The sequence below is a fragment of the Symphalangus syndactylus genome, chromosome 6 (genome assembly GCF_028878055.3).
Source record: "Symphalangus syndactylus isolate Jambi chromosome 6, NHGRI_mSymSyn1-v2.1_pri, whole genome shotgun sequence".
NCBI lineage: Eukaryota > Metazoa > Chordata > Mammalia > Primates > Hylobatidae > Symphalangus > Symphalangus syndactylus.
In genome coordinates this window covers 37,284,715-37,311,990 of record NC_072428.2, presented here as the reverse complement: position 1 = coordinate 37,311,990, position 27,276 = coordinate 37,284,715, and the positions used below count along the sequence as shown (strand labels likewise).

Here is a 27,276-nt window from a genome sequence, read left to right as displayed (position 1 = left end):
ATCTGTACAGGAGAGGGGCCAAGATGGCCAAATAAAAACAGTTCTGGTCTGCAGCTCCCAGCGGGACCAACGCAGAAGACTGGTGATTTCTGCATTTCCAGCTGAGGCACCCAGTTCATCTCATTGAGGCTGGTTAGGCAGTGTGTACAACCCACGGAGAGCAAGGAGAAGCAGGGTGGGGCGTTGCTTCATCTGCGAAGTGCAAGGAGCCAGGGGACACCTTTCCCCCAATCAAGGGAAGCTGTGAGGAACCCTGCTACCAGCCCGGTACTACGCTTTTCAAATGGTTTTTGCAATCCGCAGATCAGGAGATTCCCTCGTGTGCCTACACCACCAGGGCTCTGGGTTTCAAGTACAATATTGGGCAGCTGTTTGGGCAGAGACCGACCTAGCTGCAGGAGTTTTTTTCATACCCCAGTGGTGCCTGGAACCCCAGTGAGACAGATCTGTTTACTCCCCTGGAAAGGGGGCTGAAGCCAGGGAGACAAGTGATCCCCTCCCTCAATGGGTCCCACTCCCACAGAGCCCGGCAAGCTAAGAACCACTGGCTTGAAATTCTCACCGCCAGCACAGCAGTCTGAAGTCACCTGGGACGACGGAGCTTCGTGGAGGGAGGGTTATCCGCCATTCCTGAGGCTTTAGTAGGCGGTTTTCCCCTGACAGTGCTAAGAAGGCTGGGAGGTTTGAACTGGGCAGAATTCACCACAGCGTGGCTAAGCAGCTGTGGCCAGACTACTTCTCTAGATTCCTCCTCACTGGGCAGGACATCTCTGAAGGAAAGGCAGCAGGCCCAGTCAAGGGTTTGCAGATAAAATTCCTATCTCCCTGGGATGGAGCACGTGGGGGAAGGGGAGGCTGGGGGCACAACATCAGCAGATTTAATCTTTCCTGCCTGCTGCCTCTGAAGATAGCAGCTGATCCTGATAAGGGGGGTTCTCCCAGCACAGTGCACCAGCTCTGCTAAGGGACAGATTGCCTCCTCAAGTGGGTCCCTGACCCCTGTGCCTCCCAACTGGGAGAGACCTCCTAACAGGGGTAGACAGACACCTTATACAGGAGAGCTCTGGTTGGCATCAGGCCAGTGCCCCTCTGGAATGAAGATTCCAGAGAAAGGATCAGGCAGCCATCTTTGCTGTTTGGCAGCCTCCACTGGTGATACCCAGGTGAACAGGGTCTGGATTGGACCTCCAGCAAACTGCAGCTGACCTGCAGAAGAGAGGCCTGACTGTTAGAAGACAAACTAGCAAACAGAAAGCAATAACATCAATATCAACTAAAAAGACCCCCACACAAAAACCCCATCCAAAGGTCATCAACCTCAAAGATCTAAGGTAGATAAATCCAGAAATATGAAGAAAGCAGTGCAAAAATACTGAAAATTCCAAAAACCAGAAAGCTTCTTCTCCTCCAAACTATCACAGCTCCTCTCAAGCAACAGCGCAAAACTGCATGGAGAATGAGACTGATGAATTGACAGAAGTAGGCTTCAAAAGGTGGGTAATAACAAACTCCTCTGAGCTAAAGGAACATGTTCTAACCCAGTGCAAGAAAGCTAAGAACCTTGATAAAAGGTTACAGGAACTGCTAACTAGAATAACCAGTACAGAGAGGAACATAAGTGACCTGATGGAGCTGAAAAACACAACACGAGGACTTTGTGAAGCATACACAAGTATCAATAGCCAAATTGATCAAGTGGAAGAAAGAACATCAGAGATTGAAGATCAACTTACTGAAATAAGGTGTGAAGACTAGATTAGAGAAAAAAGAATGAAAAGGAATGAACAAAACCTCCAAGAAATATGGGACTATGTGAATACACAAACCCACAATTGATTGGTGCAACTGAAAGTGATGGGGAGAATGGAACCAAGTTCGAAAATACACTTCAGGGTATTATCCAGGAGAACTTCACCATCCTAGCAAGACAGGCCAACATTCAAATTTAGGAAACAGAGAGAACAACACTAAGATATTCCTCGAGAAGAGCAACCCCAAGACACATAATTGTTAGATTTTCCAAAGTTGAAATGAAGGAACAAATGTTAAACACAGCAAGAGAGAAAGGTCAGGCTACCTAAAAGGGAAGCCCATCAGAATAACAGCAGATCTCTGCAGAAACCCACAAGGCAGAAGAGAGTGGGGGCCAATATTCAACATTCTTAAAGAAAGGAATTTTCAACCCAGAGTTTCATATCCAGCCAAACTAAGCTCCATAAGGAAAGAAGAAAAAAAAATCCTTTTGCAACAGGCAAATTATAAGGGATTTTGTCATCACCAGGCCTACCTTATAGGAGCTCCTGAAGGAAGCACTAAATATAGAAAGGAAAAACTGGTACCAGTCACTGCAAAAACACACTAAAATATAAAGACCAATGACACTATGAAGAAACTGCATTAACTAATGTGCAAAATACCCAGCTAGCATCAGGCAAATTGGTTAAACAGTCAAGACCCATAGGTGTGCTATATTCAGGAGACTCATCTCACGTGCAAAGACACACATAGGCTCAAAATAAGGGGATGGAGGCCGGGCGCGGTGGCTCACGCTTGTAATCCCAGCACTTTGGGAGGCCGAGGCGGGCGGATCACGAGGTCAGGAGATCGAGACCACGGTGAAACCCCGTCTCTACTAAAAAAATACAAAAAATTAGCCGGGCGCGGTGGCGGGCGCCTGTAGTCCCAGCTACTCGGAGGCTGAGGCAGGAGAATGGCGTGAACCCGGGAGGCGGAGCTTGCAGTGAGCCGAGATTGCGCCACTGCACTCCAGCCCGGGCGACAGAGCGAGACTCTGTCTCAAAAAAAAAAAAAAAAAAAAAAAAAAAAAAAAAAAAAAAAATAAGGGGGTGGAAAAATATTTGCCAAGCAAATGGAAAGCAAGAAAAGGCAGCAGTTGCAATCTTAGTCTCTGATAAAACAGTCTTTAACTAACGAAGATCAAAAAAGACAAAGGAGGGCATTACATAATGGTAAAGGAATCAAGGCAACAAGAAGAGCTAACTATCCTAAATATATATGCACCCAATACAGGAGCACCCACATTCATAAAACCTACAAAGAGACTTAGACTCCCACATAATAATAGCAGGAGACTTTTACACCCCACTGTCAATATTAGATCAAAGAGACAGAAAATTAACAAGGATATTCAGGACTTGAACTCAGCTCTGGACCAAGTGAACCTAAGAGACATCGACAGAACTCTCCACCCCAAATCAACAGAATATACATTCTTCTCAGTGCCACATAACACTTATTCTAAAAATCGACCACATAATTGGAAGTAAAATACTCCTCAGCAAATACAAAAGATTGGAATCGATCACAAACAATCTCTCTGACTGCAGTGCAATCAAATTAGAACTCAGGGTTAAGAAACTCACTCAAAACCGCACAACTACATGGAAATTGAACAACCTGCTCCTGAATGACTACTGGGTAAATAACAAAATTAAGGCAGAAATAAAGATGTTCTTTGAAATCAATGAGAACAAAGAGATAATGTACCAGAATCTATGGGACACAGCTAAAGCTGTGTTAAGAGAGAAATTTACAGTACCAAATGCCCATATCAGAGAGCTGAAAAGTCTTGAAATCAACACCCTAACATCACAATTTAAAAAACTAGAGAAGCAAGAGCAAGCAACTTCAAAAGCTAGCAGAAGACAAGAAATAACTATCAGAGCAGACTGAAGGAGCTAGAAACACGAAAAACCCTTCAAAAAAATCAATGAATCCAGAAGCTGGCTTTTTCAAAACATTAACAAGATAGATAGACCACCAGCTAGACTAGTGAAGAAGAGAGAAGAATCAAATAGACACAATAAAAAATGAAAGAGGGGATATCACCACTGATTCCACAGAAATACAACTACCATCAGAGAATACTACAAACACCTCTAAGCAAATCAACTAGACAATCTAGAAGAAATGGATAAATTCCTGGACACATACACCCTCCTCTAATGAAACCAGGAAGAAGCCAAATCCTGAATAGACCAATAACAAGTTCTGAAATTGAAGCAATAATTAATAGCCTATCAACGAAAAAAAGTTCAAGACCAGATGGATTGACAGACAAATTGTACCAGAGGTACAAAGAGGAACTGTTACCACTCCTTCTGAAAGTATTCCAAACAACAGAAAAAAAAGGACTCCTCCCTAACTCATTTTATGAGGCCAGCTTCATCCTGATACCAAAACCTGGCAGAGACACAACAAAAAAAGGAAAATTTCAGGCCAATAACCCTGATGAACATCTATGCAAATATCCTCAATAAAATAATGGCAAACCAAATCCAGCAGCACATCAAAAAGCTTATCCACCACGATCAAGTCAGCTTCATCCCTGGGATGCAAGGCTGGTTCAGCATACGCAAATCAATAAGTGTAATCCATCACATAAACAGAACCAATAACAAACACCATGTGATTGTCTCAATAGATGCAGAAAAGGCCTTTGATAAAATTCAACATCCCTTCATGTTAAAAACTCTCAACTAGGTATTGATGGAACATATCTCAAAATAATAAGAGCTATTTGTGATAAACCCATAGCCAATATGATACTGAATGGGCAAAAACTGGAAATACTTCCTTTAAAAACTGGAAACAAGACAGAAACGCCCTCTCACCACTCCTATTCAACACAGTATTGAAAGTTCTGGCCAGAGAAATCAGGTAAGAGAGATAAATGAAAGGTATTCAAATAGGAAGACAAGAAGTCAAATAGCCTCTATTCGCAGATGACATGATTGTATATTTAGAAAACCCCATCTTCTCAGCCCCAGAGCCCCTTAAGCTGATAAGCAACTTCAGCAACGTCTCAGGATACAAAATCGATGTGCAAAAATTACAAGCATTCCTATACACTAATAATAGAAAAGCAAAGCGCCAAATCATGAGTGAACTCCCTCTCACAATTGTTGCAAAGAGAATAAAAGACCTAGGAATACAACATACAAGGGATGTGATGACCTCTTCAAGGAAAATTACAAACCACTATTCAAGGAAATCAGAGAGGATACAAACAAATGGAAAAAAATTCCATTCTCATGGATATGAAGAATCAGTATCATGAAAATGGCCATACTACCCAAAGTAATTTATAGTTTCAGTGCTATTCCCATCAAGCTACCCTTGACTTTCTACACAGAATTAGAAGAAACTACTTTACATTTCATTTAAAACCAAAAACAGCCCATATTGCCAAGACAATCCTAAGGAAAAGAAACAAAGCTGGAGGCATCACGCTATTGACTTCAAACTGTACTACAAGTGTACGGTAACCAAAACATCATGGTACTGCTACCAAAACAGATACATAGACCAGTGAAACAGAACAGAGACCTCAGAAATAACACCACACATCTACAACCATCTGATCTTCAACAAACCTGACAAAAATAAGCAATGGTGAAAGGATTCCCTATTTAATAAGTGGTGCTGGGATAACTAGCCATATGCTAGCCATATGCAGAAAACAAAAATTGGACCCCTTCCTTACATTGTGTACAAAAATAAACTCAAGATGGATTAAACACTTAAATGTAAAACCCAAAACCATAAAAAAAACCCCAGAAGAAAATCCAGGCAATAGCATTCAGGACATAGGCATAGGCAATGACTTCATGATGAAAACACCAAGAGCAATTGCAACAAAAGCCAAAATTGACAAATGTGATCTAATTAACCTAAAGAGCTTCTGCATAGCAAAAGAAACTATCATCAGAGGGAACAGGCAACCTACAGAATGGTAGAAAATTTTTGCAATCTCACCATCTCATAAAGGCCTAATATCCAGAATCTTAAAGGGAGTTAAATAAATTTAAAAGAGGACAAAGGTCCTCTTTGCCCATCAAAAAGTGGGCAAGGGATATGAACAGACACCTCTCAAAAGAAGACATTTATGCGGCCAACAAATATATGAAAAAATCTCATCATCACTGGTCATTAGAGAAATGCAAATAAAAACCACAATGAGATACCATCTCACAACAGTCAGAATGGTAATTATTAAAAAGTTAGGAGGCCAGGCGTGGTGGCTGAAGCCTGTAATCCTAGCACTTTGGGAGGCCGAGCGGGTGGATCATGAGGTCAGGAGATCGAGACCATCCTGGCTAACATGGTGAAACCCTGTCTCTACTAAAAATACAAAAAATTAGCCAAAACAAAAAAAAAAAAGTTAGGAAAGAACAGATGCTGATGAGGCTGGAGAAACAGGAAAGCTTTGATACTGTAGGTAGGAGTGTAAATTAGTTCAACCATTGTGGAAGACAGTGAGAAGATTTCTCAAGGATGTAGAACCAGAAATATCATTTGGCCCAGCAATCCCATTACTGGGTATATACCCAAAGGATTATAAATCATTCTAGTATAAAGACACATGCACATGTATGTTTATTGCAGCACTATTTACAATAGCAAAGACTTGGAACCAACCCAAATGCCTATCAATGATAGACTGGATGAAGAAAATGTAGCACATATACACTATGAAATACTATGCAGTCATAAAGAAGAATGAGTTCATGTCCTTAGCAGGGACATGGATGAAGCTGGAGGCCATTATTTTCAGCAAATTAACACAGGAACAGAAAACCAACAACGCACGTTCTCACTCATAATTGGGAGTTTAAAAATGAGAACCGTTGAACACAGGGAGGGGAACATTACACACCACGTCCTGTTGGGTGGTGGGGATCAAGGGGAGGGAGATCATTATGACATATACCTAATGCATGCAGGGCTTAAAACCTAGGTGATGGGTTGATAGGTGCAGCAAACCACCATGGCAGATGTATACCTATGTTAGAAACCTGCAGATTATGCACATGTATCCCAGAACTTAAAATGAAATAAAAAAGTCTGTACACATATGTGTATAGCTGCTTTATTTATAAATGCCACGTTAGAAAAAACAGCAATGTCTTTCCACTTGTGAATAGTGAAACAAAGCATAGTACATCCATACAATTGAACACTACTCAGTAGTATAAGAAAGTCAGCAATAAGCTATTGATAGCTGGAAAATGTTGGGTGGATTTTGAGGACATTATGCTGAATAAAAAAAGCCAAAGTCAAAAGATTAGATACTGTATGATTCCATTTATATAACACTTTTGAAATGATGAAATTACAGACATGAAGAATAGATCAGTGATTAGAGGGATTTGGAAAGAAGCACACTGTGTGTGTGACAGTAGGAGAAGCCCAGGGGAATTCTTCTATGGTAAAGAAACACTTCTATATTCAATGTGATTGTGTTTATGAATCTACACCCGTGACAAAATGTTATGGAGTGAAACATAGAGGAATATCTCACTCCAAAAATGGGTGCATGCAAACACTGGTAAGATTGGGTAAGATTGTGCTGTAGCTATTTGGAGAAGCCTGATAAGATTTGCAGTGTAGATAATTAGGTGGTATCAATGTCGATTTCCTGGTTTTGACAATATATTTATTTAACTTGTAAGTATTGCTGTAGGTCAGGTGATGGGCATGCAGGAACTCTCTGTACTGCTTTCATAACTTCTTCGTAGTCTACAATTAATTCACAGTAAAAACTTAAAAACCACCTGAAAGGCCAGTTCGTTGTATGGACTTATCTCTATGGATATTGAAGTCACCAAAAATGAGGACATGGGGTATGCTGGAAGGAAGTTTGTAAACCAGGCACATAGGCTAGAAGATAATGTAGTAAGCATTAACAGACATCTTCCACAAAGTTAAGCACATATTAACTTGTTATCATATTTGTTTCCAATAACTCTTAAAATGAATACATACACTGTTACACATACAACTTAAGTCTGATTCATGCATCTCTACTCTCAGCAATAATTGTACATGTCTTTGATAATAAGGCAAGGGTGACTGCATACCTGGAATGGAAATGACAATTTTCTTCAACTTCAGAATGTCTGAGGTTGATATGTAATATTCTCTCACATGTGTACCAAGATGTTAAAACAGGAGTATTAAACCAAATGTCAAGACACTATAGATATTATGTTACAAAGAGGTGCTAGGTGACACAGAATTTGAATAGGAATTTTGGATTATCCATATCAAGCTATGCAGAATTTAGGTTTGAATTTTTATGTGACAATTACAATGTTGATTTAATTCACAGATTAACTGTCTCCCTTACTCCCAATGTGGGCCTTTTGCAGGTAAAAATGCTGCTCCAGAGAAGGGCCTGCATTCCATTGCTTCTCTCTTTTCCCCTAACCCCCACATTTATTTTTGTTTTTTTATCCATGCCTTCTGGCCCTGGAGGTCTGGATATATCACTGTGAGGAGGGTAAGGAGAGCAGGGCATTGATTTTGGTTTGTCCTGTTGGCTTGACTTGCCTGGCCCTCTCTGGGCTTACATTATTATAGAGCTCACTCCTACGAATATCACAAAACTAACAGCAAGCTCTATCACTTCAAGGCCACAAAAGATAATGCTCATTATTTAGAGCATTCCAGCCTTGTGATTCTATTTAAGAGGGATCTTGCCACCATGACCAAATACATGAGGTGGCACAAGGAATAAAACTCATGTATGAATTATTCGCCATTCCCTAAAAAACTCTATGCTTTTATTAACAGTGCCACTGTAAATTATCTCTTCTCCCATTTCCATCTGTTAGATCCTATTTACCTCTCTTTGCCCAATACAAAAATCTACGTGACTGGCAAAATTTACAGAGGGTATAATTATAATAATAATGCTGAGTCAATTGTAGTCATCAGTTAAAATTCTACCTATTACACGAAGCCTTCCATGATCCACTCACTTCTATATACACACTCAGGAATGAGATCTGCTCTGTCTCTGCTCTCCTTCCTTGTGTTTGCATCCTGCAAAGCTCCAGAACAATTGGACCAATATGATGGGCGTGAGCATTGAGATTTCTTTTTCTATACTCTGCTGTCACTGCTAGATAATAGAAAACACATGCCATCTATATCTATATCCAGCATTGATACATTGACAATAATGGTGCCCAACTGATACCACACAGTCATACAGAGCAAGCATCTTAGCAGACTTTTCAGACTCTAGGTCACTGCCTCATATTTGAGAAGAACATTCGCTTACTGTGATTACAGTCACTGTGTAGAGAGGTAAATTTCTCAGGCTGTCAGGATCATAAGAGTAGTTATCTTCAGTCCATGGTTATGGTAAAATCACACCTTACCCACATATTCTGAAAAGGGATATATAAGCATAAATGCACAAATGACACAGTTTCAGGCTGGGGCAATCCCATAACCTCACTTCTGCTTGATTTACCGCGAATGAGCATCTGACCCATGTTGGCCATGCAGTCAGCTGAGAATCCCAAATTCCTGAAACCAGGTCCAGTGTTCTTCCCATTCTGGCACTTGCATATCCTGCTTCCCTATATATCTTAGGATTTCTAGATATTAGTTGGGTTTGCCTGGAGGCAAGGGCTTCTTCTGCTGGAACACAGGGTAATGGTAGTAGGTAGTCCTGCAATGCCTGTGACCTAAGCACCTGCAGGGTCTCTAGAAAATGCTTTCAGGAATTGTGCATTTGTGTGATGTTAGACTATAGACTGAGCGCCGTTGTAACATTTAGCCTATTAATCTTATAATGTCATCAGTTATAGAACTGTTGCTGAGATTGTTGTCTTACATGAGCAGTCATCTGGTGCACATTCTCTCATTTGTTGGAATCATATTGTCCTGCTTCATCTGGGTGCTTGGATGTGGCATTCCACTTCAGGATGGCAGCAAGACAACTGGGAATTTTTAGATACCCTCTCCTCTGAGCACCCTTAAGCCACAAACACAGTGCTTGGATAGCATGTGCCACATTGGGAGGCAGTCTTTCCTGCACTAGTGTCCTTCCTTCACAGGCTGTGAGCTCTGTGAATGTGGGTATGTTTACTTTGACTCCCAAGTGTCCAGCATGCAAGCCAGAGAGTAGAAGGTGCTCAGTGTATATTTATACAACAAACAGTAGAAAAAGTGAGAGATATTGCTGTGAAAAGCCCACTTAATGATATATTCAGGAGTGTAAGTAGATAGATTAATTGAAAATGTCTGTTAATCAGTATTTATAAAAAAGGATACATTTGTAACATGAGTATTTAAATTTTACCTAGAATTAATTCACTATAATAGAACTAGGCTGTAGAACAATCCTTTGTGTAGTGTTCAGCAAATAGAATTCTACTCTGTCTGGCTGAAAGCATATCTATCAATCATTGTCTATGTTTTGCAGTTTGGATTAGTTTATGTGTAGATCTTAGCATCAGATACATAGCATTCTGTCCTAGCAAATCATTCTATATTTCTCATTTTTGTTTAATCTTATAGAGTTGAAAGACTCACACCTACTAAACTAACAATAATTTTGGAACCTGCTTTTATTTTCCATTTGAGCATTCACATTAGTTTTTATGGAAACTGCGATTTTTCTTTCATACTCTTTTTTCATTGATCTGTGCTGTATTTTGATAAATTAGGTAACTACACTGAGAAGTTTAATTGGCAAAAGCAGGACAGGAAGCAGATCCAATTGGTTCTTGCGAGTGTGATGACTCAGTGCTCTTGTGCCCAGGTGTACTAGAGCATCAGTGAATGGCCACGAAGGCTCAGCATTTGCTTGGCATCAATCAAAATATTTTCTTCATGAAGTGAAAAGGATTGGTTATAGACATAGAATGTATTAGTGAGAGACTCATTTAAAAGCTGTTGCTTTTATGTAGAATTAGCGCAGTGCCTGATGAATTAGAATTCAATGTTTGTTGAATTCATGCCTAAAATATAGTTATAAATGGCAGCTCCCAAAAGTGCCAACAGACTTTCATGTATTTTCTCACTTTGTGGAGAACACTCCTGGATGTTCTGCATGCTCCTTCTTGATATGAAACTAAGTGGAAATGATATCATTGACCTTTGAAAGAAGGCAGCTCATGAGCAGACTCCCGCATCCCCTCCATTCTTCTTCCCAAAGGCAGTGAACAGACCTGCTTCCTCCAATCTGTAGGAAACCCTCCCCTACAGCCATGTCCTCCTACAGCATTTGGAAATTGAGGGTGGACAGACGGGATTCAGCATCAGCAGAGTGCTGGGCCTGGAAGAGCAATGGATCTGGACTGAGGGGACCTGAGTTCAACATTGTGAATAGTGTGATAAGAGCCACTGATAAATTTGGTTGGACAAATTGAAAACTATATACCTCTTTATTGCTTTCATAGCTGCTTTGTACTGTCTCCTGCATACTCAAATTGCACTTGTCAGCTCCCCTCAGTGAGGGCCAATCTGAGGGGCAGCCTCACTGTCTGTGAGCAGCACAGAGCCTGCTGTGATGTCACATCCTCTCTTGGTGGTCTCTTCTGTCTGCTTGAGTTATCTATAGAAGGGATAACCACTGGTGGAGAATAGTCCTGAATTTTGTACTGATCCCATTTCTATAATTAACTGTTTTTAATTGTGTTAAAATATACATAACATACACTTTCTAACTATAATGATTTAAAGTGTACAATTCAGTGTCATTAAGTACATTCAAAATAAGTTGTAACCGTTACCACTGTCAGTTCTAAGAACTTGGCATTATTCCACACAGAAAGTCTGTGCTCATTCAATAATGGCTACACATTCTCTCCATCATCCAGCACCAGGATCCTTCTAATTTATTTTCTGTATTCACAAATTTCCTAGTTTCGATACCTCATAAAATCTGAACTTACAATATCGTTCTTTGGTCTGGCTTATTTCCCTTAGCACAGTGTTTCCAGGTTCATCTATGTCACAGCATGTATTAGAATCTATACCAACTGTAAGTTATTATCCAGATACTATAATTGACATTAGCATGGAAAGGTCAGATGTTTTCAGTTTTGCTTCTCTTGTTAACAGCCATAAAACTAACTGAAAGTTACACCCAGAACAATTTGTACAAAACCTGGAAGAATGAAGAATTCTACAACTGAAAGTATCTGTAAGTAAATAATAAATGGCTTTCAAGATAATTTACACTTTGAAACTAATATTGAGGTTTTCAGTGGCCTAAATGGAACTGGTGGGGCATATTTATTAGGTCCTCACTGGTCTATTAGTCCAGGAAGAGCTAAATAAAAACTTACCAGTTCTCAAAGTCGTAAAGGGAAGGGGCATGGTTGTCTTTACTAGAAACCAAGGCCACGTGTCACCATGCTGTGGACAATTACAGCAGAGGACTTTTCATAAAACCAATTTTCTAGACTGTTTTTATGAAGAGAGATTTTGTCTCTAAGTACATTATTTTGCTCTGTATATGAGAATTCAATGGAACATAGAGATAGCAGAACTCATTTATTCAGAATCGAGCTTCTAACTGTGGTAATGCCTCCAGTCATAGAAGGGAACATGATTTTCAGGGGAATATAGTCTGAGAGATTAATAAGGAATCTTCCCTTTTGATATAATCAGGTAGGAAACAAGTATAAAGAAGAGTTTTAAGGTTTTGGTTAGGAACTCCTTTCAATACCAGGTAATTGCAGAAAAAGTGTTCAGCAAGAAAGATTCAATATAACAGGAAAAATAGATTGGCAATATCAAGGAGAATCTAAACATTGTATTATCAGACTAATGCTTTCTATGGTTGACAACTGCAACTGTCAGGATGGATAAAAATCCATTTGAAGACCTTGAGGAACCCCTGAGACATTCCTGAGGTGCAACGCTGAGAAAAACACATACAATTGTCAAGGGTGGCAGGGCAGCGTTGCTCTCAAAGTCCAGTCTGACAGGACAGAGGCTCTTCCTCACTGCCCGAATCTGCTTCCCGACAGCTCCAGGGTTTCCTCAGGAAGCCGCTGTCCACCTTCATCCACCTCAGGCATGTACTGCAGAGCCTCTGGAGAACCAGCTTCAGGTTCTGCCTATTTTGACGCTGCCTAAAGGAGCCCATGAAGAAGTAAATGATGGGGTTGGCCGTTAAGAGAGGAAAGGAAAATGGAAACTAGATGAACGTGACAATACAAGACTTCCAAATCCACGTGGTTCCATGAAAATAGGAAAAACTGAATGCCAAAGGGCAGGCCACAGAGGAGGAAGACCAGCACTGTGAGCAGGATGGTCACATACAGCCTGGTCAGTGGCATCTTCTGGGACTCACAAAGAATCCTGATCAGGAGGACCAGGCTGGACCCACAGAGAACCACACATAAAAAAATCAGCCACACGACTGTGATGAAATCTGATGTTTAACACCAAACAGAATCAGCATCACTAAACAGGAAGTCACAGAACATCCACTCCAGGATGCTCCGCAGCAGGGACAGGGCCCACAGCATGACACACACGACCGCTGACAGGTGTGTGGGGCGGTGGCAGCGCTACCAGATGGGCCACAGGACAGACAGGCAGTGCTCTGTGCTGATGGCGCTTAGGAAGCTCAGGCCTGCAAGATAGGAAAACATCATGACAGGGCTGAGGATTTTGAAGATGGGATGGAGGATATTGATGAGGCTTAACGGAAAACGTATAATGTGGCCTCTGAGAAAGAGGAAGTCGGCCATGGACAGGTTGAAGATGTAGATGGAGAAGGCATTCCTGTGCATGCGGAAGCTCAGGAGCCGGAGCACGACTGCATTTCCTGTCATCCCGACAAGGGAAACAATGCACGTCAGCCCTGTGAGGCTCAGGGTCTGCTTGTAGCAAGGAGTCTCCTCGCATCCATTGATTGGTGTCAGTTCTGTACCCAAGGCTGGGATGGTTGGATCCACGCTCAGAAACCGTAGTCTGATGTCCCTGGGAACACAAACCAGATGTGATCACCAGCTGTATCATCTCTGATTCTCCACACCATCCTGCCATGTGTGATTTACTGTCCTCATTTTAAGAGGAGATATCAGAGACATGCAGAGAATAAGTCACCTATCAAAAGGTAGGGGTCCTCAAATCCAGTTTGAAATCCAGTTCTTGCTGACTTTAAAGCCTGACCTCTCTCTATTGCCACACAAGTTCTATACTGACATGGGAATAGCATTATGGTCAAAACACCCCCATTCAAGTGGCCAGGGCTGTGGACCTGATCATTGCTTTATCCTGGGCCTGAAATTTTCTCTCAGGTGGAGGAATTCAGATACACAAAGAGGTGATTGTGACAACTTCATGACCAGGACTGGTCATCGATGGACAGGAAAGAAGACCATGCATTATGGACCAGAGGAAAACGTGACCTTCACTAGGATAAGTGTGAAAATGGCTGGGCCTGGTGGGTGAGAAATAACTCAGTGTGTCAGTCATTGCAGACAGGACCACATTTTACATTTTATACTCCCAGTGCCTATTTCCATGAGCAGCACACTGTGCTCTTCATAAATATTCATTCAATGAAGGAATGCATGCATGAGGAATCTAATGGTAATGGTAGATTTTGGTGAAATGGAAAACAAAAATGAAAGCACAGTGTAAGGCATTAGAACACACATGTTTAATTAGGTACAGAAAATTTCATTCATCAGAATTCTATTTGTGGCAGCTCTATCTGTGTTAAAAAAGAATTACTGATGTGTGCCCCAAACCTGAAATTGACCACTGATGTGCCTTTGAAATGAGGACTCACTGTGGCTTTGCTGAACACCTAGAAGCATTTTTGTACAGAATATTTGTGTAGGTTGTGGGTCTGAGCTGAAATGCTCAGCAATAGAGCAGAGGAAAGAGTGAGGGTGAGGTCTGAGTGCCACTGAAGCAGGTAATTGAAGTGTGGGAATATGTATGGAGGACTACTAAGTGTTCTGCTGGGTGTACACAATGTAAACCTGTTTCATTCTCTCTTTCAGAAGATCTTTGGTTCATTTATTTGTTGATGTAAACATTTGTATGAGAGAAGTCCATGAGGGGAAATAGGAAATACGTAGGGCTTGGAGTATAAAGAGAGATATTCATGCAGATTTCAGCTGGAGAATGAGTACTGGGTCTAATCTGGGAGAATAACAGCAGCTGATGGAGAGTTTTTAAGATATTGTCTCTTTTCATTATCTGAATTGCCTAGGAGGTAAGAATGAGTGTTATTCCCGTACGGACAATAATGCATTGGAGCACAAAAAGAGTGAATTATTCATTCTGGGACTTATATAGTATGATTTGAGCCCAGCAGGGCTGACTAACAATCCAGTCTTGGAGCAGCCCTTTACACCCAGCACCACTCTGTGTCGATTATACATGTTAGCGCGGGTAAAGCAGAGGAGTGATTCTTAAGATTAAATCCAAGTTGGCAGGCAAAATTGTGCGTTGAAAAAAAAATAATAACATAAACTAATTTCAGACAGAGAAGGAGAAGCAAATCAAGTAGGGAACAATACAGAGGAGAGTGAAGGCATTTAGGAATAAATTCAGGTGTTCCTTTTTGCCTATCAGAGGCCACCTTTGCTCTGGAATCCCAAGAATGCACATGGGCAGGAACTCTTCAGGTGGAAAGGAGACATACCCTCCTCTGGGAGTAGAGAGGAGCATCAGGAGTGAGTGCATCCATCATGAGCTCTCTTAAAGAGACAAGCTGCCACCACCCTGATTGACTGGAAAAGGAAATGGGAGGAAAAGGAGAACTTCTGTAATCCACACTCAGGGCACTAAACACTTTGTCCATCTATATTTATGGTTTGATATGTTTGTCTTTCTTATGAAACTTGAAGCTCCATTAAGGAGTAAGTCATGCCTGTCCTTTTCACTGTGGTATCACCAACATTTGGCATGTCTTCCTTAAAGACCATCTGCGGTATTATCCTCATATAACATAAGATGAAGCCATGGCCTAGACTATTAAAGTGTTTTCCTGTGATCGCAACATGAGGAGCAGGTCCAGTACCCGCCCCTGGTCCCTGGAGCCCTGCATGAAACTTCTGTACTGTTCTCTGCCGCATCATTCATCATTTCAGAGGAGCTCCTGAAAAAATCTTGATGTGAGCACAGAATCAGAGACAGTGAGGGGCTGAAGGGACTGCTAGGTTGCTCCAATATTGATTTTCCTCTTTGGTCACATAACAATTCTCTGAGTCTAAAGGCAGCACGAGGACCCACATTCCAGTTTTCCTTGATGCTGGGTGCCATCGTATGACCAGGTGCTGTTCAGCGAAAGGTGCACAAAAGTAAGTAAGCAAGTTCTGGCTCATAGAATCAATCAAAAGAGCAAAGCCCCTCCTTTCCTTCGTCTTTTTCCATCACGCTGGAATGCTGATGTGGCTGTGAACCATGTAGGATCACAAGGATGAGGGCACCTCCCTGGGAACTGGGGAGTTGTAGTTTTGGAATTCTGATGTATGCTGCCTTGGAGTTTCAGCTCAGATCTCACAGATGGTCATCTCTGGGCATTCACTGGTGCTTGCTGCGGAACCCCAGCACACACCAAAATATGCAGATACTCAATTTCCTTATATAAAAAGATGCGATATTTGTACACATCCTATGCTCTTTCTCCCAGATACATTAAATCATTTCCAAGTTATTTAGAATAACTGACAAAATACAACTGCCATGTAAATTCTTGTTTTACTATACTTTTTTTTGGAAGTAATGACAAGGAAAAACAAGTTTGTACCTGTTCAGTACATACACACCTCTGCCACACACTTATTTTTAAAATAGTTTCCACCTGTGGTTTGTTGAATCTGCAGATTCAGAACCTAGAGACCCAGAGGCACAATTGTACCTTCTTTTTAAAGATATTTCTACTTCATTCTTTATTAGAGCCACCAAACTTATATTCTAAACCAAAGAAATATGTTCCCTCTTTTTTAAATTATATTTTATTTTCTATGCATTTTTCATGAATGCAAACATTTCCGCATAGAAGTGACAGTAGAGAAAGACATGCCAAACATTAAAGTAGTCTGATAGAGCTAAAACGAGAAAGAAATCAATCACCTTTAGACAGACAATGCCCAGTAATTAGGAGGATACAAGAAGGAGAGAGTGATAGTCTCATTTGCTATGAGGTTTTGCTTTCCATTCTTCTCTATCCTGTTTGACAACCCATGAGAGTGGCTTTTATGTCCCACATCAGTGGCATTCATTTTAATTCTAGCTGCTGGTGGAATTGTGACACTGGGACACACCAGCAGGAGACTGGAGGACAGCAGGAGAGCAACTTCGGATTTCCACCTCCTGGCTTTCTGCCTGCGTATTAGTTCATTCTCACATTGCTATAAAGAAATACCTGAGACTGGCAAGTTTATGAAGAAACCAGGTTTAATTGGCTCATTGCTCTATAAGCTATACAGGAAGCATAGCAGCTTCTGCTTCTGGGGAGGCCGCAGGAAGCTTCCAATCATGGTGAAAGGCCAAGGGAGAGAGAGGCATCTCACACGGTGAGAGCAAGAGAAATACAGAGAGAGAGGGAGGCGCTACATGCTTTTAAACAACTAGATTTCATGAGAACTCACTCACTATCACTACAGCAATACCAAAGGGGGATGGTGTTTATACCATTCATGTGAAACTGTCCCCACAATATAATCACCTCCCACCAGGCCCTCCCTCCAATATTGGGAGTTACAATCAACATGAGATTTGGTTGGGGACACATATCCAAATCTTATCAGGCTGTGTGGCTGTGTGTTGGCTGTGTGTTGGCCGTGCAAGGTTTCTCCACCTGCCCACTGGTGCTCTCCCACCCCTATGGCTACAGCTATGGCTACGGTGACAATGGTAACTGCTCCTTCCCTGTCCCTTTCAGCCTAAGGGAGGACTTAGTGTTCCCCTATGTATTGCTGCTTAGGGTGCTGACCCATGCATTGTCTCTTTCCCTTAACCTTGCACATCTTTGTAAATACTTCCCTCATGAAACACTCCTCAGTCATTTCAGTTGGGACCGTCTGTTTCTTCCTTGAACCTTTCCAGGCAGGCAAGGAAGAAAAATTTAGAAAACTAAGTAAAACAACAAAACCTGCTTCTACAGCAGTTCAACTCTGCGAAGCAATGCCTGCATGTCCTGTAGCTCCTTAAATGAATGTGAGAGGCAGCATTCTCTCCATGAGGGGCAGGTTCAGCGATTGGAATAAAGGAGGTGATATGGGGAGATAAATCAGAAGCAGGGATCCCAGTTGATGCTCGGACTGCCAACACAGTCTGAGTTGGCAGCACTCAGTTTCCAGAAGGAAACATCATGTCTCCTGTCTTTTCCTGAAACAAGCTCATGATCCCCTGCCTGTAGCACCTAGGTGGAAACACAGAAACATCTTATAGCAAAAACCATAACTGACTATGGAAGAGGACAGTTCTTGGTACTTACCCTTCTCTTTTTCTCTTTTGTCCAGAGGTGAAGCCTTCCCTTGTGCTAAAGGTGGAGGGCCTTTCTGGGATTCAGTGACTTCAGAGGACCCTTCTGTGTTGCTTAATTCGGAAGATGCGTACAGGAGCTGGAGTCAAAGCTGGTGAGCAATCCAGGGTTATGAAGATGCTGGACAGACTTGTTATTTCCTGTATGAGGACTATGGACAAATCAGCGGCCAGAGGTATTTGAGACACAAACCCTACCTGAGATGATTCTTGGCCTCTGTCCCATATCCAATATATATAAGCCTCTCCTATCACATTCCATCTTGTTCAACTTCCTTGAAAAAACAGTGGCAGGTTTGAGAGAACTGACTTCCATTTTAAAAGAAGTTCTACTGTATATAAAATGCTATCAAACAGCATTGTATGCTACATTAAAATCTTTCATAAAAGGATGAGTCAATTGACGTGGCAAACTTCACTGTTGTCTTGTTTTAAGATATTGGCATGGCCTGTCTTACCTTCAGCAGCCACCTCAGCAGCCATCAATATCAAGCAAGACCCTCCAGCAGCAAAATGTTTGGCTTGATAAAGGTTCTGATGATGGTTACCATTTCCTAGTAAAAAAGGATTTTTTAAGTAATGCATGTAGATTGCTTTAGACATAATGCCATTGCACACTCAATGGACTACAATATAGTATAAGCATAACTTTTACATGTACTGGGACACCAAAATTCATGTGATTCACCTTGTTGTAATATTTGCTGTATTACAGTGATGGAAGAAGATCTTCAATTTATGCCTATTATGCCTGTATCTTCAATGTATGCCTATTATGATAAAGGTTGTATATCAAAGTAGTGTGTAAAACAGGCACCATTCAATGAATGCAATTAGGACAACTGAGTTGCCGTGAGAAATGAAATAAAGGTGGAAACATACTTTATATATGATTTGAGGATAAATCCAAATACACTACTTATAATTTTATGAAGAAAATACAATTACCTAGAGGAGCCATAGCCAAATATTTTTTTTTTTTTTTTTTTTTTTTGAGACGGAGTCTCGCTCTGTCACCCAGGCTAGAGTGCAGTGGCGCAATCTCGGCTCACTGCAAGCTCCGCCTCCCGGGTTCACACCATTCTCCTGCCTCAGCCTCTCCGAGTAGCTGGGACTACAGGTGCCCGCCACCATGCCCGGCTAATTGTTTGTATTTTTAGTAGAGACGGGGTTTCACCGTGGTCTTGATCTCCTGACCTCGGGATCCGCCCGCCTCGGCCTCCCAAAGTGCTGGGATTACAAGTGTGAGCCACCGCGCCCTGCTAGCCAAATAGTTTTTAAATCAAAGTGGAAAAAGACTTTCAATTATAGGATACAATTCAGAAGACATTAAATAAAATATTAAAAAAGACAAAAAGAATGCCAGCTGATGGCCCACTTCTATAATCCCAGCACTTTGGGAGGCCGAGGTGAGTGGATCGCTTGAGCTCACAAGTTTGAGACCATCCTGGGCAACATGGTGAAAACCTGTGTCTACAAAAAATACAAAAACTAGCCAGGTGTGGTGGTGCATATCTGTAGTCCCAGCTACTTGGGACGTTGTGGTGGGAGGACGGCTTGAGCCCAGGCTGCGGAGGTCACAGTGAGCTGACATCACATCACTGCACTCCAGCCTGGCTGATAGCGCTAGACCTTTTCACAAGACAAACAAAACAACAACAACAACAACAACAACAAACCCCGAAAAACCAAAAGCTATTTTTAGCATGACACGAACCATCATAATCAAAATATAAATAAACTGTGGCCAGTCATGGTGGCTCACCCCTGTAATCCCAGCACTTTGGCAGGCCGAGGTGGTCAGATCACCTGAGGTCAGGAGTATGAAACCAACCTGGCCAACATAGTGAAACCTGGTCTCTGCTAAAAATACAAAAATCAGCCAAGTGTGGTGGCGCATGCCTGTAATCCCAGCTACTCGAGAGGCTGAGCAAGAGAATGGATTGAACCTGATAGGTGAAAGTTGCAGTGAGCCAAGATCGCGCCTCTCTGCACTCCAGCCTGGGTGACAGAGCGAGACTCCATCCTAAAAGATAAATTAATAAATTAATAAAATTAAATAAATGAATAAACTGGGAGATTTTTTGGTAATGTAAGTTATAGCCAAAGTATAAATTTCCTCTACTGATAAAAATTTTTCTAAAATGATATTAATAATTCAAAATCCAAAAAGCTAATAGGAAAATAACTTCAAGTCATGATTCACAATTTCTAGAAAATAAAAATGGCTCCTAAACATATGGAAAGAGGAGAAATGCAACTCGTAATAAAAGACATGCCAATTAAAATTACAGAGTTATATTTTACTTACCAAAATGTGAAAGGCCATAAAGTTTGATAGATTATCGTGTGGGGATGGAGTGGGATCAGGTACCCTCACTCATTTCTGCTGAGGATGCAGATGGATACAACTTCCAGTGAAGGCAATTTTCAACACATGTAAGCATGTATAAAGTATCATCCTTTTCGCTCTGTAATTCCTCATCTAGGAATTTATCTTAGAGATATATTTGTGCATGTTCAAAAGATCTATGTACTAAGTTAATGAATGCAGTATTATTTACAGTAAAAGACTGGTGACAGCCAAAATGGCCATCAATACTGTATAAATTATTGTCTATCTGTGCAGTAGAATACTCTGTAGCTGCATAGAAAGAGCAACAAACCTAATATAAAAGGCCCTCCAGAATTTGTTAAATCTTTTAAAAAGTATACATGCCAATGTATATATTGCATGACAAAAAATATATATAATTTTATTATTAATATTTGTGAATTAATATAAACTTATTAATAAGTATAATAGGCTATGTCTTTGTTAACAAGGCAAAGATGCCTGAGGACCTCAAATGGGAATGACAGTTTTCAGTGCATGCATTTAAAGATTGTTTTTGAAAGCTTTGACTTTATTACCATGTCATAAATAAATTTTCAAACAAAAAACATAAATTTAATGATCTAGCTAAGAGAGGGAGATAGAGATATGAGAAGATATGAGGAAGGATGAAAAAATGAAGACACGGGTACAGAAAACTCTTTGGAAATTTTTTTTTTCTAAAGGAAAGAGGACAAATCAGGCTGTGGATAGAGGGGAATGGGGGCTTGGATGGTGTTTTAGGTCAAGAATAAGATAGGGTGTTTCAATTGCCGTGGAAGGATCCATTAGAGAAGGAAACATTGAAGATGCAGGAGGGAGAAGCAATAATGCTATAAAATGTTTCTGGGGAGGGAAAGGGGAAACTGCACAAATGGAAAGGGTGGTTTCAAACAGGAATTTGCAGAGCCCATTTCCTGGCATGAGAGAAAATGCAGAGAGATGTGCTCAGAGGCAGATGGGCAGGTAAGTTCGCTCTGGGAAGATTGAGTAATTCTCAGAAGAGCATCACCTGACAGAGATTTTAAAAAAATAAAAAGTAGGAGGTTTCAGGAGAGAGAAGATGGCATGAAGATTTTCCTTTGGAGAGTGAGAGGCAATTATGGAAATGTTACATGACTGTTCAGGAGATATAAGTGAACATTTCAGGTTCAAGGTCATAAATGTACAGTGAAACCGCTAGGCATGGTTGTGTGTTGAGCTCCAGCCACACTCAGTTCTATGGGAACAGGCATGAAGTTAGTGGAGAGCTGGATTCAACCAGGGCAAAAGATGAACATATGCTTCAGCAAAGACATATATGCATGACAAATAAACACATAAAAAGATGCTCAACATCACTAATGTTTAGGGCAATAAATAAAAACTACAATGAGATACCACTCTACCCTCTTAATATAGCTAAAATATAAAATACTGATAGTTTCAAATATTGACTGAGATTTGAAGGAATTGGAGGTCTCATTCACTGCCAGTGAGAAAGCAAAATAGTATAGCTACTCTGGAATATCCTTTTGTATCTTCATATAATCCAGCAATTCAGCCATTAAATTTATCCAATAAAGTGGAAAACTTTGTTCACTTAAGTATCTGTACACATATGTTTATAGTTGTTTCATTCATAAATGCCACAATAGAAGAAACAGCAATGTCCTTTCACTTATGATTAGTGAAACAAAGCATAGTACATCCGTACAATGGAACTCAGTAGTTTAAGAATAAATCAGCTATAAGGTATTGATACCTGCAAAAAGTTGGGTGGATCTTGAGGACATTATGCTGAATTTTAAAAAGTCAAAAGATTAGATACTGTATGATTCCATTTATGTAACACTTTTGAAATGACAAAATTATAGAGATGAAGAATAGATCAGTGATTAGAGGGGTTTGGGAAGAAATATACTTTGGGTGTGACAGTAGGAGGAGCCCAAGGGAATTCTTCTGTGGTGAAGAAACACTTCTATATTCAATGTGATTGTGTTTATGAATCTACACCTGTGATGAAATATTGTGGAATGAAACATAGAAGGAATATCTGACTCCAAAAATGAGTGCATGCAAACACTGGTAAAATTTGGTAACATTGTACTGTAGCTATTTGGTGAAATCTCATAAGATTTGTAGTGTAGATAATTAGATGGTACCAATGTCAATTTCCTGGTTTTGGTGCTACATTTACTTAACATGTTAGTATTGCTGTAGGTTGGGTGATGGGCATACAAGAACTCTCTGTACTGCTTTAGTAACTTCTTCATAGTCTACACTGAATGAACAACTGAAATGCCTCTTCATTGTATGGACTACCTTTATGCATATTGAAGTCACCAAGAATGAGAAAATTGGGTATGCTGGAAGGAAGTTTGCAAACCAGGCACATAGGCTAGAAGGTAATATAATTAGCATTCATACACCCAACACAAAATTAAGCACATATTAAATTTTTATCATATTTGTTTCCAATAACTCTTAAAAATAAATACATACATTTTACAGATACAATTTAAGGCTGAATCTTACATCTTTACTCTCTCCAATAATTACACACGTCTTTGATAAGAAGGCAAGGGTGCCTGCACACCTGGAATGGGAATGACAATTTTCTTCAACTTCAGAATGTCTGAGTTTGGTATGTATTATTCTGTCACATGTGTAGCAGCATGTTAAAACAGAAATATTAAATTTCAAGTCACTATAAATATTACATTACAAAAGAGTTGCAAAGTGACACAGAATTTGAATAGGAATTTTTGGACATCCATTTCAAGGCTATGCAGAGTTTAGATTTGAATTTTATGTGACAAATAAAATGTTGAATTTAATTCAAAGATTAACTATCTCCCCTACTCCCAATGTTGGCCTTTTGCAGGTAAAAATGCTGCTCCAGAGAAGGGGCTGCATTCCATTGTTTCTCTCTTCTCCCCTAACCCCCACGTGTTTTGTAATTATTATTATTATTTTAATTTTTAAATTTTTTAATCTATGCCTTCTGACCCTGGAGGGCTGGACATATCCCAGTGAGGAGGGTAAGGAGAGCATGGCATTGACTTTGTGGCATGTCCTGTTGGCCTGACTTGCCTGGCCCTCTCTGGACTTTACATTATTATAGAGTTCACTCCTACGAATATCACAAAACTAACATCAAGCTCTATCACTTCAAGGCCACGAAAGATAATGCTCATTATTCAGAGCACTCCAGTCTTGTGATTCTATTTAAGAGGGATCTTGCCATCATGACCAAATACACAGGGTGACACAAGGAATAAAACTCCGGTATGAATTATTCACCATTCCCTAAAAAAACTCTACGCTTTTATCAACAGAGCCACTGTAAATTATCTCTTCTGCCATTTCCATCAGTTCAGATCCTATTTACCAATCCTTGCCCAATACAAAAATTTAAGTGACTGGCAAAATTTACAGAGGGTACAATTATAATAATAATGCTAGGTCAATTGTAGTCATCAGTTAAAATTCTACCTATCACACAAAGCCTTCCATGATCCACTCACTTCTACATACACACTCAGGAGTGAGATCTGCTCTGTCTCTGCTCTCCTTCCTTGTGTTTTCGTCCTGCAAGGTTTCAGAAAAATCTGGACCAATATGATGGGCATGAGCATTGAGATTTCTTCTTCTATACTCTGCTGTCACTGCTAGATAACAGCAAACAAATGTCGTCTATATCTATAGCCAGCATTGATACATTGACACTAATTGTGCCCAACTTATACCACACCTTCATACAGAACAAGCATCAGAGCAGTCTCTTTGGATTCTAGGTCGCTTCCTCATAGGTGGGAAGAACATACCCTTACTGGTCACTGTGTAGTGACATGAATTTCTCAGGCAACCTGGATCACAACACTAGTTATCTTCAGTCCATGGTTATGGTAAAGTCACACTTTACCCACATGTTCTGAAAAGAGATACCTGAGCACAAATGCACAAATGACTGGGGCAATCCCATAACCTCACTTCTGCTTAGTTTGCCTGGAATGAGCATGTGACCCACGTTGGCCATGCAGTCAGCTTGAGAATCCCAAATCCCTGAAACCTGGTCAGGTGTTCTTCCCATTCTAGCACTTGCACATTCTTCTTCCCTCCGTATCCTGGGATTTGTAGATGCTGAATTAGGTTTGCCTGGAGGCAAGGGCTTCTTCTGCAGGAATGCAAGGTAGTGGTAGTAGGTGGTTCTGCAATGCCTATGACCTAAGCATCTGCAGGGTCTCTAGAAAATGCTTTCAGGAATTGTGCATTGGTGTGATGTTAGACTATAGACTGAGCGCTATTGTAAGATTTAGCCTATTAGTCTTGTAATGTCATCAATTATAGAACTGTTGCTGGATTGTTGTCTTGCATGAGCAGTCATCTGGTGCACATTCTCTCATTTGTTGGCATCATATTGTCCTGCTTCAGCTGGGTGCTTGGATGTGGCATTCCTCTTCAGGATGGCAGCAAGATAACTGGGAATTTTTAGATACCCTCTCCTCTGAGCACCCTTAAGCCACAAACACAACGCTTGGATAGCATGTGTCACATTGGGAGGCAGTCTTTCCTGCACTAGTGTCCTTCCTTCACAGGCTGTGAGCTCTGTGAATGTGGGCATGTTTACTTTGACTCCCAAGTGTGTAGCATGCAAGCTAGAGAATAGAAGATGCTCAGTATATATTTATACAACAAACAGTGGAAAAAGTGAGAGATATTGCTATGAAAAGCCCACTTAATGATATATTCAGGAGTGTAAGTAGATAGATTAATTGAAAATGTCTGTTAATCAGTATTCATAAAAAAAGGATACATTTGTAACGTGAGTATTTCAATTTTACCTAGAATTAATTCACTATATTAGAACTAGGCTGTAGAACAATCCTTTGTGTAGGGCTCAGCATATAGAATTCTACTCTGTCTGAAAGCATATCTATCAATCATTGTCTATGATTTGCAGTTTGGATTAGTTTAGGTGTAGATCTTAGCATCAGATGCATAGCATTCTGTCTGAGGATATTGTTCAATATTGTTCATTTTCGTTTAATCTTGTAGAGTTGGCAGACTCACACTTACTAAACTAACAATAATTTTGGAACCTGCTTTTATTGTCCATTTACACATTCACATTAGTTTTTATGGAAAACGCAATTCTTTTTTTTTTTTTTTTTTTTTTTTTTGTGATGGAGTCTTGCTCTGTTGCCCAGGCTGGAGTGCGGTGTGGCACAATCTTGGCTCACTGCAAGCTCCGCCTCCTGGGTTCACACCATTCTCCTGCCTCAGCCTCCCGAGTAGCTGGGACTACAGGCGCCCATCACAACGCCTGGCTAATTTTTTGTATTTTTAGTAGAGACAGGGTTTCACCGTGTTGGCCAGGATGGTCTCGATCTCCTGACCTCATACTCGTATTTCATTGACTTGTGCTGTATTTTGAAAAATTAGGTAATTATATTGACAAGCCTAATTGGCAAAAGCAGGACAAGAAACAGATCCAGTTTGTTCTTGCGAGTGTGATGACTCAGTGCCCTTGAGCCCAGGTGTACTAGAGCATCAGTGAATGGCCATGAAGGCTCAGCATTTGCTCAGCATCAATCAGTATATTTTCTTCATGAAGTGGAAAGGATTGGTTATAGATACAGGATGTATTAGTGACAGACTGATTTGAAAGGTGTTTGCTTTTATGTAGAATTAGCACAGTGCTTGATGAATTATGTTTGAATGTTTGTTGAATTCATGCCTAAAATATAGTCATGAACGACAGCTCCCAAAAAGTGCCATGAGAGATTTTCGTATCATTTCTCACTTTCTGGATGACACTCCTGGATGTCCTGCATGCTCTTCCTTGACATAGAACTGAGAGGAAATGATATCATTGACCTTGGAAAGAAGGCAGCTCATGAGCAGACTCCCGCATCCCCTCTATTCTTCCCAGAGGCAGTGAGCAGACCTGCAATAAAAGGGAACAGCTGTTCTCAGAATGACCAACTGCAGAGGACACTCTGTTAAGTGGAAGGTGCCTGTAGGAGTTCCAGTGAGACTTGATGACTGAGCCAGCCTTTGCAAGATGCTGGACAACCCTGTGATTTTCAGGTGGGAGCTACTTGAGAAAAATATTTACCGAGCATCTTCTAAATTCCACACCTAGTCTGTTGCACTAGAAATTCAAGGACATGTTCTTTGCCTCTTGAAGACTTCAGAATGCAGTTGAAGAGAAAGATGCGAGGAAAAGTATTTCAACTACACTGTTATAAGTTTTATCATAGAGCAATGTGTGAGGCCAAGTAAGTTCAGAATGGGCTTCATGGACTGAATCTAAGCTTCATGAAGTTGAAGTTTTCTTCTGCCAAAAGAAAAAGAATGTTTCTAATATCAAACCAAGCAATTCCCAGGTGAGGACCAACATTATTTGATTCAACTGTCAGGTGAATATTCTCTACAAAATTCCTCATGTAGACAACATCTTAGGCCAAAACTGTACAATTGACGTCAGAGACTTCCAGAGTGGACTCTCCCAATAACCCTCAGTCTGAACTGAAGACATGACATCAAAGCTCCTTGCCGGGAGCATTGGCTGCAAACACTGGCTTCCTGCTTCCTCCGACCTGTAGGAAACCGTCGCCAACAGCCAT

General features: G+C 40.7%; 1 pseudogene; it reads right to left on the bottom strand.

The window, feature by feature from the left end:
• Positions 1-12,773: 12,773 nt before the first annotated feature.
• On the bottom strand, positions 12,774-27,276 carry LOC129485254 (mas-related G-protein coupled receptor member X1-like; annotated as a pseudogene).